The 13,166-nt window shown below is 45.2% G+C and overlaps 1 protein-coding gene across 2 annotated transcripts in view; it reads right to left on the minus strand.

The window, feature by feature from the left end:
• The window catches only part of STON1 (stonin 1), a 48,423-nt gene extending 41,299 nt beyond the window's left edge, over positions 1-7,124 (minus strand). Inside the window, exon 1 of one of the 2 annotated variants that reach the window (XM_036069216.2) lies at positions 7,059-7,124. The gene's annotated coding sequence lies outside the window, so the exon portion shown is untranslated. The remainder of the gene's footprint in view (positions 1-7,058) is intronic. The other variant, XM_036069217.2, reaches the window with a different exon arrangement.
• Positions 7,125-13,166: the final 6,042 nt, after the last annotated feature.

Raw genomic sequence — 13,166 nt, forward strand, 5'->3', positions numbered from 1 at the left:
GGGTGGAGTTCTCTTGAATGGGATCAGTGCCCTTAGAAGAAGAGGCAGCAGACAGCTCCCTCACCCCTCCTACCATGTGAGCACATAGTAAGAAGATGGCTGTCTGCAACCCAGAAGAGGGTCTTCACCAGAACCATGCTGGCCCCCTCACCTTGGACCGCTAATCTCCAGAACCATGAGAAATCAACTTTTGTTGTTTGCAAGCCACCCCGTCTGTGGAACTTTGTTATAGCAGCCCAAACACACTAAGATAGCCGCACATCTAGTTAGTGGCAAAGCTTAAACTCAAACCCAGGTCTGCCTGACTCCAAACTCCATTTTTTTTTCCATTATCACATAGGGCTGATGTGAGGACCACAGGAGAAGGCCAAGGACATCTGCTGATTTAGTTTCTTTAAATGAATAGGTTTTGTTGGGAGGGTATGGGAAAGATATGCTTATATAGATTTCCTTAAATATTTCCTATAAACAGGCTCTGCTGATACCAAACATTCCCAGAGATGCTGCCAGCCACGTACAAAGAGTCAATCATTCAGTATAAATCTGTCTGCACTGTTAGAGACACAGGTAAACTCACATGCCCAGCAGAGGGAGAACATCATCTCCATGACCAAAGGGAACAGGAACCTCTCCACAAAGTCTTTTCTTTCAACACAGATGTGAGTTAGGATACTAGTTGGTCAGCTACCAATGTTACTATTGAACGTTGTACTGGAGGGTCTACCCAATGCAATAAGACAAGAAAAAGATCATAAGGAGTCATAAGGAATGAAAAGAAAAAGACAAATTAGTATCATTTTGTGATTGTCTACCTAGAAAACTCTATAATATCTAGAAATAGTCTCTGAGAACTAATAAGAGAAGTCAGCTGGGATGCTAGATATAAGACCAAAATCCCAAAATCAGAAATGTTTCTGTGAGCCAGCAAAAAGCCAATAATAATAAAAAAGATATCATCTAAAATATCAACAAAACCCATAGGAAATAAATGCAGCAAAAGTTGTATAAGACATTAGCAGGGAAAAATCACCAGTCACCATCCACCTGAATAAAAGGAGAAGATGGGAAGACCTAATACTGTAAAGGTATCAGTTCCCTGGAATACAATGTGAATGCAACTGCAATAAAAAAAAAAATCCCAACACAATTTAGTCTTTGTGTGCAACTAGACAAACTAACTTTTATATGAACTAGTAAAATCCAAGGAAACCAAAAAATTATGAAAAAAATATAAAAGTAATTGTCAGAGCTAGCAATTAGTGTGTGCTTCCTTATATGGCAGGCACTATTCTAACATTTCGTATACATTATCTCTTCCAATTATCCTCGAAGTGGGTACTATTATCTATTTTATAGACAAGGAGACTAAGAGAAATTTTATAGACAAGGATACAATTATCTATTTTACAGACAAGGAGACTTCCCAAGGTTACCTGGTACCCGTAGGAGTAGCACCAGATGCAAGACAATGGTGTAATATCTTCAAGTACTCAGGGGAAATCATTGTGAGTCTAAAAACTCTACAAACTCTCCTTTGTAAGAGCAAAATAAAGACATTTTCAGGAATATCAATACTTTCAAGTTTACCAGAGCCCTTTTATGAAAGAACTTCCAAATTCACATGAAGAAAAATGAAGAAAAATGAACTCAGAAGGAAGAAGTGGAGTGTCCTAAGTAGCAGTCTCCAAACTGCACTGAATAAATAAAACAATGTATAGGCATACCTCGTTTTATTGCACTTTGCAGATACTGCATATTTTACAAATTGAAGGTTTGCAGCAACCCTGCATAAAACAAGTCTATCGACACAATTTTTGCAATAGCATTCGCTCACAGGTCCTTGTGTCACACTTTCGTAATTCTCACAATATTTCAAACGTTTTCGTTATTATTTTCTTAAGATTTATTCATTTATTTGACAGAGAGAGAGAGTGAGGGGAGGGGCAGTGGGAGAGAATTTTCAAGCAGACTCCCCACTGAGCAGGGAGCCAGATGCGGTGCTCAATCCCAGGACCCATGAGATCATGACCTGACCCAAAACCAAGAGTTGCATGTTCAACCAACTGAGCCACCCAGGTGCCCCTCAAACTTTTTCATTATTATTATATTTGTTATGGTGATCTGTGATTAGTGATTACTACTCACTGAAAGCTCAGATGATGGTTAGCATTTTTTAGCAATAAAGTATTTCCTTAATTAAGGTATGTACATTGTTTTTTTTAGATGTAATGGTATTGCATCTTAATAAAGTACAGTATAGTGTAAACATAACATTTTTATGCACTGGGAAGCCAAAAAATTCATCTGACTCCCTTTATTGCAATATTCACTTTTTTTTAAAGATTATATTTATTTATTTTGAGAGAGAGAGCATGGGGGCAGGGGCAGAGGGAGAAGAGAACCTTAAGCAGACTCCACGCTGAGTGCAGAGCCCAAAACGGGGCCGGATCCCGGGACCCTGAGATCATGACCTGAGCCGAAACCAAGAGTCGTACGCTTAACCGACTGAGCCACCCAGGTGCCCCTGCAATATTCACTTTGCTGCAGTGGTCCAGAACCAAATCTGCAATATCTCTGAGGGGTGCCTATAAAGTAGGTGAGAAAAGTGGGACTAAAGGAAAAGTACACACAGAAAATACAAGATGTCTAATAACATCCTATATACATGCTAGAAGCAGGCCACTAAGTTGGTTATGTGCTTCCTTTGGGCCAAATAAGAAACGGGAAACGGTCAATTAAAGGACTCACAGAATCCACAAGACAAAACAGCCAAGTTGCTCACAAGAACCATTCCTGACCCTGAGACCAGAAAGACCTTTCCCACATAGTTAAGTGGATACAAGATCTGGAACATTGGTCCAAGTATGATAATTTGAGAAAGAAGTCCTTGACTCTTACAGTTTTTTTTTTCAACAATGCGATTTAGAAGCATTACACTTCCAGAATCTCTTCCTTGAAGAATAGAAGAGATAAAGCCTCCTACTTAAGGTGTGTTATTTGAACAACCATATGTTTTTTTTAAAAAAAGCCCAAGCTTCTGGGGATCTCCAGGTACTTTCCAGGAGGAGGATGGCTAAGGTGACCTCTGGGGGCCCAGCTGCTGTGAGGGTACATGGTAGTACAGGATGTGGGCATTTTTTCCCAGACTACCCCTAGAATCACTCAGAAAACACTGAATATTTCCACCTCCACTAAACCAATTCATTTTGCCAATGCATGGGATCACCCACATAGCCAAGCTTCCAAAAAATAGTTTATTGTGAGGCACCTGGGTGGCTCAGTCAGTTAAGTGTCTGCCTTCGGCTCAGGTCATGATCCCAGGGTCCTGGGACCAAGCCCCAAGTTAGGCTCTCTGCTCAGTGGCGAGCCTGCTTCTCCCTCTCCCTCTGCTGCTCCCCCTGCTTGTGCTCTCTCTCTCTGTCAAATAAATAATTGAAGTCTTAAAAAAATATATATCTGATTGTGCTTTCATAGTAATAAGCACCAAGAGGTAATAAGCTGTTCTCTTTCTTTCCTGTTCCATGGTAAATCCTTTACCTATCCACCCTGACAGTCCATGTAACACACAGGCAAGTGGGAGCCTGGGAGCTACCCCTGGGTCTTCCTACCCATCACGCTCCCCTGACAATGTCAAAAACAATGAAAGCCCATACTGGCAGAGCTCTGAAGACATGATTTGCCTGATCTACTTTAAAAATCCTGCCTTCTACCAGGACTGCCCTAGAACCCCATGGAGTTCCTGGAACTCCAGGCTGCTTCGGAAGCTTCCAATGAATTTGGGGTACCTTTTGCGGGTACAGCTGGCTCCCGAGGGAAGGTGAGCTACCTCTGGCTAAGTATGGAGCAATTCCCAAGGACTTCCAAAGAGAAGTGATAATGAGAGACAGCAGAGATGGAAGCCAGAGACATTTTACAATTAACCAAAATATCAGTTCTTACTAAAGCACAAAATACTTGGCCTTCTCTTTTCTATATATTTTTTTCTTATAATTAAGATCGTATGAAGAGTACATGGCTGGAAGATGGTAGACAGTAGTGCCTGAGATGTACAGACTTTGGGCACCGACCTGAATGCAAGATCTGATTCTAGCACATGGTGGCTATACAACCCTGGCGAGTTACCCCTCTGAATTTAGTTGCATGAGAATAATGGTTTCATGAGCATAATAACAGTACTTACCTCACAGAGTTTTAAAATGAAACACCATATGCAAGTGCTTTATACTCAATAAATGGTAGCTATTACTACTGCAAAAAATCTGACAAATACCGGCAAGCACAAAAAAACTCAAAAGCACCTCTAATCCGACCATCCACTTTGATGTGTCTAATTCCAATATTTTCTGGATGTATTTGCAAAGAGTGAGATTACAGTGCTTTCTATTTCATAACTTGCTTTTAAAACTTAACACCATACCCAAAGCATGTTCTACGTAATTCAGTATTCTTATACAATATGATTTTGAAAGGCCACTTTTACTTCTTAACAACCCCTGTCCTCCTTCCGCTCTGCAGACGCCACACTTCATGTATTTCCAACTCATCTGCCCCTCCAGATGACAAGTGGCTGCTTTCTGTTGGCTGACTGGGGATGCAGCTTCTTCTTACCACCCAGACTACCTGCTCCTTGGCCTTCACCTTACTAGCAGGCCTGCATTATGTCGCCATCATGCAGGACAGCCTGTTGGGCGGCACAGCAAACCACCCAGTTCAACAAGATTCCATGAAGCGGCACAGAAGCTAAACGAGGCTGAAAGGCAATTTCTTTCCCAGCAGCATAAGGCTGACATCTAGAGCATTAAATATACTATTAAAAATTCTCAGGAAGAGGAAGAGACAAAAGATTTTTATCTGAGTGCATTGTTTTTCTAAGCAACAGGGCAAACAAGTTCAAAACTTACAGGCTTTCTACTTGAATGAAAGTCAAACACACTTCCTTATCAATGACATTTTGAGACCACCGTAAAACCTTACTAACTCACACTAATGGGGAACTGTCAAAATCACTGAAGAAAAATGAATTACATCCTTTTTAAACTAAACTCCTTTACTTCCAATGAAAAAACAATTTTTTTTTTAAAGAAATCTTTATCTCCAGGGTGCCTGGGTGACTCAGTAAGCAGCTGACTTCAGCTCAGGTCAGGATCTCTGGTCCTGGGATGGACCACCGCCTGGGATGGACCACCCCCTAGTCGGGCTCCATGCTCAGCGGGGAGTCTGCTTGTCCCTCTCCCTCTGCTCCTCCACCCCCCCATAAATCTTTATTTCCAAATAGTTCAATATCTTGCCCTGTTTTGAAAGGTTGCTCAGCACCTAATACATTTGTTATAACCACGTTGAGTGTTCATACAGAAAACAGGAATGGCTGAAGTTCTTGAGAAGAGCTCTCTCCCTAAAAACAATAAAAGTTCAACACCCGCTGTGATCCTGCTCACACAGCTCACTTCTCCGGGAAGCTCTTCCTTCTTAGTCATGGAGACACAAACCTCAACTGGGCTCCCTCCCACCTCTCTCCAGTTCTGAGGGAGCGGGCAGAGGCTTGCCATATGAACCCAGATCTATCCCTAAAACAAAACCAAACAAAAACCTTCCAGATTCCAGACTTGATCTGTCCAGACCCATCTGAGAATTAACGAGCTCCTTTTAGGCACTCAGAGAACTAAGCCTGTCATGGAAACACTGATTCAACCATAATGAGAATCGACATAAAACCACACAAATGAACTAAACATTCTTCCACCCAATCAGAGGCAAGCTAAAGCAAGAGCCTCAGGAATAAAATAAGCTGTTGGTTTTTGTTTTGGTTTTTTCCTTTGTGGTCCTGCTCATTTTAGCCTCTTCCACTGCCTCGACTTTGCAACTGTTTATGAGACCGTGGGAGTGGGGGAGGTGGGAGAGAGACGGGGAGCCCTCTGGAGAGGGGGAGAGACAGGCGGAGCACCCACACCAGGCTGGGGAATGCCAACCAACACTGCGGTTTCGGTCAGGCAAATTACAACTTCTGGCCTGCGGGGGGCCAACAGTCTGTTTGGGGTAGTCCGAAAACAAGCCGATCTGAACTCCCACCTCCCACAACACTTAACTGTGGAATGAAGTACTTACTTTACAAAGATCAGATTCTGCTCACTATTTTTAGCCAGCATTCTTTTTTTTTTCTCTCTTATTATTTTTTCCTGGATTTTAAATTTTTTCCGAAATTAGAAAGGCTAATTACGTGAAGTAACATTATTATTGGAAAAAGAGTTAGAAAGGCTAAACACACACACACACACACACACAAACACACAAAAAACAAAACTGTCCAACAAACAGAAATAGTAAAATCCTAAGGAGGGGTATATTTTAATTTCCCCTTGGACCCACAAGGTAGAGTTTGTGAGTCCTGAGGAGGACGCAACACCAAATCCCAGTGAACGTCATTCGTGCAGGAAATGTTGGGGCAAGTGTGGAGGCCCCTGCGGCTGCGGCCCCTCGTCCTGGGTCATTGCCCGCTAGAGCGGGAGGGGACAGCCGGGAGGGGACAGCCGGGATGGAGACACCAGCTGTGGCCGGAGTCTGGGGGACCAGAGCCTCGCCGGGCAAGGGGCGGGGGAGGGGCAGCAGCGCGAAGAGCCGAAGCCGGGAAGGAGGCAGGTGAGAGTCCCGGAGGTGGGGGGAGCCAGAGCCCGCGAGGGAGGAGGACTCAGGTCGCGGAGGCCCGGACCGCGCGCGGGTTTGTACGAGCCCCCGGCTCCCCGCCCTCGGAAGTGTGTCTGGGTTCTTTGCTGTTTGAGTTTTCTATCTCTTCAGAGCCGGACCCAGGTCCCAGCGGCCCCAGGGCCGAGGTGCGGAGGGGAAGCCCGGCCGGGGCCCGCCCGGGACACCTCAGGGGGCGACAGGGGCGAGGGGAGGGAGATGGGGCGCCAGCTGACGGCGCCCAGCGAGCCCGGGAGATGCCCGCGACCCGGGGGCGCCCAAGCTCCCCGCCCGCAAACTTTCCCTGCCAAGTGGGGGTGGCCCCACCCTGGAGAGGGGGATCCCCATGCCTCCCCGACTGTCCCCTGGGGCTGGTCACTTACGGGCAGGCCGCTGGGACTCCGACTCTGGCCGCCGCCATCCACAGCGGAGGAGGAGCGGGAGGAGGGGGAGGGGGAGGGGGAGGAGGGGGAGGGCCCGGAGCCAGCAGGAGTGGCGCGGCGGGGAGGGGGCGGCTACTCCGCAGAGACTCCAGTCGCTGCTCCACCCCCGCCCCGTTCCCTGCCGGCCCCCCTTCTCCCCTCACTCCCTCTTTCCCGCCCTGGATCCCCCCAAAGTCTTTCTGGTGTCTGATTCTCCATTCTCTTCCCTCTGGCGCGTCTCCCTTCCCTTGAGTCTCCGGCCCCCAGGAGGGGGAGAGCATGCTCCCTCCAGCAGAAGTTGGTGGGGAGGGATTTATGTGAGCTGCAATATATGGGTATAGGACACCCCCTTGAAGCACATGTTTGGGACCCTTGGCAGGTCTGAAGCCAACCTGCACTTTCTGGGCCTTTGTCATCATCTCTGGGTGGTGGGATGGTGGGATGATTGGGGGGGGGGGGTGTCTCTGTGGTCATGCTTTCTGCGTTGCTTCATTGAGAGAGTTTTTTTGTTTATTTTGTTTGGTTTTCTCTTGTGATTAGGAGAACTAAAGAATCATTTCTGAAGCCTCTCCTGAGTGCCTCCTCTTTTCCCTGCAGGTGGGACCAGCCCTGGTCAGGGTAAGATGAGAGGTACAGACAGAACCTCAGCTTCCCTGGTGAGTCAGTGCCTAGGCGGAGGCCACTGGATGGCTTGTGAAGGGCCAAGCTGTGTGGATGGGGCAGGAGGTAACTACTGATAGATGCCCCCTGTGTGCTGCCTGCAGAGTACAGAAGAGAAGGGGAGCTGTCCTCCCAGGAGAGGTTAGAGGGTGGCTTCTAGTCCTGACTCCATCACCTGCTAGGAGTTGCCTCTAAGCAAGTCCTTTGGCATCTCAGCCTCTTGCACAAGTGGGGCTGCCTCACTGGGAGCCAGTCAGAATGAAAGGAGATCTGCCTGTGCCTTTTATCCTGGAGGGACATCCAACCCCAGGATGGAAAGCTTGGGCTGGGTTTGAACACACTCAGTGGGGAGAAAAGAGGCCATTCCAGGCCCTGGGACTAGTGCTTTGGAGGCCAGCAAGACTGGAAAGCTTAGAGGAGGTGGGAACTGTTTGAATGGGAAGGTGGAACCGGCAGAAAATAGGAAACCCGTGAACATTTTTAAGCGAAGGAATATTTTGATCCAGGTGGTGTCCTATTCACTTCTGTGTTCCCAGAGCGTGGCATACAGTAGGTATCAGTAAATCCGGTGAACTCAAAATGGCGACTGAAGCATATTGACTGAACAGTCTGAAAGACAAACTATCTGGGAAGAAAGAGCTTGAGCCCAAGGAGAGGAGTTAGAAGGCTCTAGTGAACATGTCAACCTGAAGTGCTATGCCTGGATGGTGGAGAGGATGTGAGGGAATTCCGTTGACACTTCCTTGCCTTTGCATAGCAATGTGAGTCTCTCTTTTTTTTTTAAAGATTTTATTTATTTATTCATGAGAGGCAGAGGGAGAAGCAGGCTGGAGCCTGATGCAGGACTCAGTCCCAGGACCCTGGGATCATGACCTGAGCGGAAGGCAGACGCTTAACCATCTGAGCCACCCAGGCACCCAATGTGATTCTCTTTTAAATGCTCTTTGGGCTGTAGGCTTGTTTTTGACCTTGGATGGAGTTCCTTGGTGAAATAGAAAAGATACTCTGTATCCTTTTCAACCACCAGCCTGAAACTACATTCAGAGAGGGCACAGCGGTGCCTGAAGTCACACCGCCAGGATCTATTTAGGATACTTTTATTCTCAGATAAAATTTCTAGTTGTGTTTATGCTTAAAACACCCTCAACGAACAGAAAAAGGGACTGGGTCCTACTCTTTTCCCTATTTCCTCCAGCCACCATCTCGGTGATGGTCAAGGGTCGAAGAAGGACAAAAGAGAGAACAGGGAGTGAACTGATGGGCAGCTTTTCAGAGTCTTCTGTGGAACCAGACAGGTGATGGCCCCAAGTCAGCCTTCTGTTAGGAGCTGAGAGAGGTGCAGAGCAAGAACAAAGGAAGAGGGAAGCAGAGGAAGGGAAGAAAAAGGTGCCTTGACCCTGGGCAATGTGGGAAGCTCCACATTGAACCTCCTCTGTCCTGTGAGCAAGTCAAGAGGCTTTCTGGGGAGGCCAGCATATCTCAGGAAATGCCCAGGTAACAACTTGAGAAAGCACTCATAGAGGAAACAATATACTTGACAAATGGCAATCGTCGTTGCATTTAAAGAGAGTTCTGAGTGCACCTTTTTAATTCTGCCATCTTTGAATAAGTAGTATGGCTTTGAATAGTAGGTTGCCCACCTGGCGAAAGAAATCTCTTTGGAAACTTTGACACGTACAGTCCCCTCATTTTCTAAAGACCAAATATAGTTGGTTGAAAACCGCCTATCTTTTACAAGGGACTGTCCCTCCCCTTTCTGTGTGACTCAGTGTTGCCCCAAAGGTGGCCACTTTCTCGCATGCAGATTTCTTTCTTATAACTCCACCACGTATTTCCAAAGACTCCTTTCTGGCAATGCCCCTTTGTGTCCAAATCTGGTGGTAAACAGCTCAGCCTGGCCTCAAGAGCTAAGCCACGACAGCCCTCCATCACCAGCTGGTAGCCCATCTTACTCCACTTCCTGTTCTTTTCCTTGCTCTATAATAAGTAGACTCTCAGACTAACTCATTCTCCTTTTTATTAACAGTTTTTCTTTTCCTGGCAGGCTTCACAGAAATCATTTAAAACTTCTGTGCTGTTTAACAAAGGGTCCCCAAAGTGTCTGCAGATATGACCTAGTAGATTAACTTGGAATTCCACAAAACTCAAATCAGCTGAAACAGTCAGGATCCATTAATATAAACTCAAACCAGTTTGCAGAAATGCCTGCAGGGGACATGGTTGGGAAAAGTGAGGACTTCAGATTTAGGACAAGCTTAGCCCTAAAAACTTGATAAAAACATTCCTCTCTAAAAACTTTACAAATCTCTATTTATATTACAACATTCATTCAAGACAGAGGGAGGGCTTTTGGAAAACTATATTCAAAAAAATATTACCCAGTGGATAGCTTCAACAAAAGTGAAAATGAAACGGGGGAAAAACATCACCGTTTTACCTATATGATGCATTCTGACCTGATGTTTGAAGAATACACGATTTTTAAACAACTTTCTCCATGAGGAAACCTGAATACTCTCTGGATAGAAATTTCCAGAGATAAACACGTCTTCACTGAGAATGTCAATCAAAATCAATGATAGTTACAGGGATGATCACTTACTTCAGAATGGCCCAAGGCTGGCTATCCTTTATCCTGCGGATGGGATACTCTTAGCTGTGGCCTGAGCTATACAGTGGGCCAGTCCCTTGGCCTGCTTCCTAAAATGTATCCAATTAGTATTTCTTGGCCACTTGCTACAAAACATTCTGCTAGGCACTGTGGGAAAGTATGGATAAAAGCATGGCTCCTGCCTCATGGCATCTGTAGCTGCTCAGGGAGACGGCACACAGTATGATGACTGCATGAGGTATGCTGCTAGTTTAACAGAAGAGGTGTTCTGAAGAAATAAAAGAAAGCTGAAGAGAGGGTGAATATGCCTTAGCATCTGAGCAAGCCCTGAGTGACACTGTGTTCTTTGTTAGTTAACTGAACTGTGTGGTTTCTATTCTTGGACCAACGGTATGTCACCACTCAGCTATTCCAATGGTGTTTAGGGAGCAGTGGGTTCAGATTAAAGCTCCTGGTAAAACAAACACAAAGGTTCCAAGTGGGGGACGTGCCTTTCAAGACCCCTATGCCCACAAACAAGACAAGAGCCCCCAGCCTGTTTCCACCAGGAGTCCATTCTTCTAATCCTCTCCTTAGGAAAAGTTATTCTGATGTTTAATAGCCTTTTCTTTCAAAGATTTGGGAGAGCTATCATGGGTTTTCCTGCTCTAATGCTTTGATTGCCAGTTAATTTCCTAATTTGGAGCTAATTACTAAACTGCCTAAAAATTTAAGGCACAGGCAACCATCTACTGACAAGCTTTCCATTTATCACCACCGTGGCCAAGGACATGGCCCTTAGCCGAGAACAGAAGCTGCCTCTGCCATCACAGAACAGACACCTCCTAGTCAGGGCAGCTCTGCCAGATGGTTTCTTAGCCATCACCAACCAAGTGGCTCTCTTCATATGTTCAAGTTACAGAGGAGTTTGAAGGCTTTTAAGAGCTGGAAGTAACTTCCAGGTTTAATTCTGCATAAAACAAAACTATAAACCGTACATTTTTCTGTCTGGGGATTTTTATTATAAAGAAGGCTTTAATTCATAGTCCTGTGGAAAGAATTTTTTTGCTCTCTGTTTTGCTGGCTTTCTTAGCTAACTGGCTCCTCATTTTACTTATTTTTTCTCACATTTTTGTTCAGAAATAGTGTGGCTGCATATTTGTTTTGTTTCAATTTAATGGATAATGAATTTGGACAATGGTCATGTTATTAAAAGTATCTGTTAGTTTAACTTATGATAGACTTAGTTTCTTACCAAAAGCAATGGAGAATCCAGTTTTATCAGCTTGAAAGGTGAACAGTATTCCTTACCACAGCATAATGAGGGGTGGTGTTTAAAATGACAGAACAAGACACATACTGTTCATCAGTTCCTCCAGTTGTGCCCGGGGAGTATTGGCCTCGCTGGGGCTGCTCAGGTGAACAGCGCCCCCTTGAGTTGTGCCGCAGGCTTACCACTACCCCTTTCCTATTAAAGAGCCTTTTTTTCTTCACTTGGAATTTCATATAATCCCAATTTTCATTAAAAACATGCATCTTTACATATGCCTGAAACAAGAGCAGGGATAAACAAAAATGTTAATGGCTGAATCTCTAATGAAATGTATGCTCTTGATACTTTTCCTCATTTTCCAAATTTTCAACAGTTAGCAAGTAGTACATCATAAGGAAAAAGTAGGACATGTCATTTCAGTAAGTTCTGAAAACTCCATCTTCCGCAGGAAGCAATGCATGATTAAATACTTTTTTCCTTTTTTTTTTTTTTCCATTTTAGTTTCACTCCCACATGGACTTTAGGCAACTATCTAAGTCCCGATTCTGTACCTAGACTAGAATCACCTCTCACTTTGCACTTTCCATGCCCTAAGAGGCCTAGACAGAAGAGACAAGTCTTTTGAGAGTTGGGTTGCAGTGGTAAGTACAGGGATAAGGCAGTCACCGGAAGGACTTCTCTGTCCCAAACCCTCCAAAGGAGGCATAGAAACAGACTAGAAATGCCACAAGGACTGTCACAGAACACTGCAGGCCAGACAGGAGCTGGAAAGCCTAAGTTTATGAGGGAGCTAATCAGAATGGTCATTTGCTCTTTTCCCCACAGTGTTTGGGGACCTAGACTCAGCTGCAGTGAAGACAGCTGGTCCAACTGTTAGAGAACTAGAAATGAGCAGGTCACAAAAACAGAAAGGGCTAAGGGGCCGAGCCCAGACAGGCCGAGCAGAATGGGACTGAGTTGATTCACTCAGAGGTCCCCAAGGCAGGATCCCAACACTGTCATGACTATGAGGACTGGGTCTCTCTCTACACCAGGCAGGAGAGGCCAAAGAGTTGGCCTTTGTGCTGAGCACAGAGGGAAGCTGGTAATGAGCTCTCAGGCAGAGCAGAATAAAGCATTTTGGAGGGTGACTAGCAACTGGCTAGCAAGGAGGTTCAAAGGAGATGCAGCAGGTACGGAGGTGGGGAGGAGGGGTTTTAGGAACACCTGAGCAAATCTGGGGACTTGAACATGGGGTGGAATGGGCTGGTACAAGCAGCTGGAAGAAAGGAGCAATATATTTAGGGAATGCTGGGAGAGACACCCCTGAGGTTGACACTGAAATGATACAATGTTGATGAACTAAATAAACCAAGAAGAGCCTGAAGTATGATTGCAGGTACCTGTTAAGGCAAAACTCAAAGCCTTAATAAAGGATTGACCAGACAATTGTGACAATCTGGGGAATCAGAAAGGTCATATCTAAGTCCATTGGGATTTTGTAACTTTTATAAAACATACTTTAATAGGTTTCAGTTTCCCTTATCAAATTTTCATAGCCTGAAAG

Source organism: Halichoerus grypus, chromosome 10 (assembly GCF_964656455.1).
Source record: "Halichoerus grypus chromosome 10, mHalGry1.hap1.1, whole genome shotgun sequence".
Taxonomy (NCBI): Eukaryota; Metazoa; Chordata; class Mammalia; order Carnivora; family Phocidae; genus Halichoerus; species Halichoerus grypus.